This window comes from Galeopterus variegatus, unplaced genomic scaffold, assembly GCF_000696425.1.
Source record: "Galeopterus variegatus unplaced genomic scaffold, G_variegatus-3.0.2 Scaffold2889, whole genome shotgun sequence".
NCBI classification, from domain to species: domain Eukaryota; kingdom Metazoa; phylum Chordata; class Mammalia; order Dermoptera; family Cynocephalidae; genus Galeopterus; species Galeopterus variegatus.
In genome coordinates, this window is record NW_007729000.1 from 2,993 (window position 1) to 6,320 (window position 3,328).

Below are 3,328 nucleotides of genomic sequence, written 5' to 3' on the forward strand. Positions count from 1 at the left end.
ATTAGCCAAGGGTATGTAGAAAACTTAACAATTAAAAAACAACATATGGCTGGCTGGTTAGTTCAGCTGGTTAGAGCGTGGTATCATAATACCAAAGTCAAGGGTTCACATCCCCATACCAGCCAGCTGCCAAAAAAAAAACAACTTGTGTTGTGATATGATGTGATGAAGTTTCTATTCTTTAGAAATTTTGCAGACTTTTAAAGTACACAGAGGAGAAAAGGTGGTAAAGTATGCCTTTTGTCCCAACTATCCATGATTGCTTTTAACCACCTCTTACATCCCTACCCAAAAGACAAACAGGAACTAAGAGCCTAAGTCTTGACATTGAAGTTTTGACAGTAGGCACTCAGAGGGTCTTCTCTCTTACCTGGGATGAGGGAGGAAGACAGAAAAGAAGCCCAGGGAGACACAAGTGAAGTTATGAAAAAGTCCACGTGATTAGATGAACAACGGAAAGTCAAAGATAGAAACAATGTAGGTACAAATAATCAGAACAACTTCAAATCAAGCATGAGCAATTCAAATTTGTTCTTTTTCTTTTCTTTTTTTTTTTTCTTTTTAAAAGATGACAAGTAAGGGGATCTTAACCCTTGACTTGGTGTTGTTAACAACACGCTCTCCCAAGTGAGCCACGGGCCGGCCCCCGCAATTCAAATTTGATGTGGAGGTGAGGGGAACCTGTGGAAATGGTGATCATGGTGAAGTGATTAAAACAGTGGAGCCCCGGGCCAACCCCGTGGCTCACTCGGGAGAGTGTGGTGCTGGGAGCACGGCGACGCTCCCGCCGTGGGTTCAGATCCTATATGGGGATGGTCGGTGCGCTCACTGGCTGAGCACAGTGCGGGCGACATCAAGCCAAGGGTTGCGATCCCCTTACCGGTCACAAAAACGACAAAAAAAAAAAACCCAAAAAACAGTGGAGCCCATCTGGATACATCTTTGGGGCTAGCTGGAGGGAAGATCAGTGAAGATGAGCTTCGTCCAGATATAAACAGCACTGCAAGAAGCCTGTCACATTAGATTATAAAACTGGCTACATGGCTCAAGAGGAGAGTACACAAATAGTGAAGGAAATGGTTTTCAAAACCAACAAAAATAGGGCCAGCCCATGGCTCACTCGGGAGAGTGTGGTGCCGACAACACCAAGGCTGCGGGTTTGGATCTCTATGTAGGGATTGCCGGTTCGCTCAGTGGCTGAGCGTGGTGCTAATGACACCAAGTCAAGGGTTAAGATCCCCTTACCGGTCATCTTTTAAAAAAAACAAAAACAAAAAAACCAACAAAGATAACCACCATAATGAGACGTGGCTTACTTTTTTCTTTACTTCTTTATCTTCTTATCTCCTCTCCTCTTGCCTTTGTCACTTTGAAGCTCCGCATTCTTTAGGAGCCTCTTTCAGAAATTGTGCTCACTTCAGCCTGCATCTTCTTCCACAACCCTCAATATCTACTCTTTTATCCTACGTAATTCTCCCTAGTCCTTACTATGCTTTCTCCTACACCTTGTACATCCAATCGTGTGTTAGACTAAAGCCTTCTAGCCCATCTGAAGCCCATTTCTCAGACATTTCCCTGCAAACTCCTCAGTCACAGCTCTTCTCCAAGAAACCAATATCCAGCTTTCCTCTACCTATCCACACCTTATCAAATGTTCCCATTTCCCTCTTTACCGTGCTTCTTCGCTTCCTTTGGTACTGGCCTCTGCCTCTTCCCCAGTAGCTCTTCTTCATTCCCACTCTCTCTTCTTTTATGCTCAGACATTCTCCTTTCCTCTCTCATCTTTACCCCTTCAGGATCTGCTTGGCTCTCATTTCTCCTCTTTGACTTTCAATACTTCCCCTATCTGTGTCTCTTTCTTTCTTCACTTTCAATCCTTCATCTGCCTCATTCACTGGTACCTTCACCTATAATATTTTTCTCTTCTATAGAAACAGATTCATCAGTAACATCTCTCACTTCACGCAGGATGCCTCCCTCAACTTCCACCTCCTCCTCAGTCCCTTCTAGTTCTTCATCACTCCCTTCTCGCCTTTCAGAAGAAATTTCCATCTCATCATCAGTAAATTCCGTCACTCTTTCATCACCAGTAACTTCTACTACTCTTTCAATTTTCTCTTCATTTACGTTCCTTGTTCTTGAACCCTCCAACTTCTCTCCACTGGCCCCCAGATTCTCCCCACTAGATTCCAGCTTCTCTGCACTTGACCACAGTGTATCTGCAATGTATCTCAAATCCTCCCCACTAGTCCCCAGCTTCTCTCCACTGGATAATAGTTCCTCTCCACCGGGTCTCAGCTTCTCTCCACTGGACTCTCGCCTCTCTCCTCTGGACCCCAGCTTCTCTCCACTGGACCCCAGCTTCTCTCCACTGGACTCTCGCCTCTCTCCTCTGGACACCAGCTTCTCTCCACGGGACCCTCGCCTCTCTCCCCTGGACCCCAGCTTCTCTCCACTGGGCTCTCGCCTCTCTCCCCTGGACACCAGCTTCTCTCCACTGGACTCTCGCCTCTCTCCCCTGGACACCAGCTTCTCTCCACTGGACTCTCGCCTGTCTCCCCTGGACACCAGCTTCTCTCCACGGGACCCTCGCCTCTCTCCCCTGGACACCAGCTTCTCTCCACTGGACCTCAGATCCTCTCCACTCCACCTCAGCTGCTTCTCACTCTGACCCACTTTATTTCCTCTGGACCTCAAGTTCTCTCCACTGGTCCCCACCTTCTCCCCAGTAGAACTCAGCCTCTCTTCAAACGCAGACCCCTTCCTAGACTCCGCTGTCATCCCTGCACTCTTAGATTCAGCCCCTATTTTGAGTTTGACCTCTCGCTTTCCCCAAACCTGCCTCGGACTTTCTTCCCCCAAACCTGCGGAGGCCTGTAATGCACTTGCTACACTGTGCGGTAGCTTCGCATCCATCCTGTCCAGACTCGGGCCTGAATTCTCTTTCGAGACCGCCTTTTCCACATCTACCAGTCTCCAGTTCTCAGACCCAAGCTTCGGGTCCCACATCCTAGGCTTTTGCGTGTTTCTACCCAGGAGCTGTACTCTCTTCCCGATCACAATGAGTCCGTTCCAGGGCACCCAAGTTTTCTCTCGCAGCATCTGCGGCCCTTTATAGAACAGCTCCTGCGGCGGCCGCCCGCAGACCCCGGCCTGACCTGGGGCGCCCTGGCCGCGGGGCTTGTTGCGGCCCCTCGTTCCCCTGAGCTGCTTCCCCTGCCTCTCCCTCACGCCCAGGTGCGGAAACCTTAACGGAATTCTCTTCTCCACAGACATCGCGCCCGGCCCCTGCCCTTGGCCCCCCGCCCCCAGCCCCGCTCCCCACACC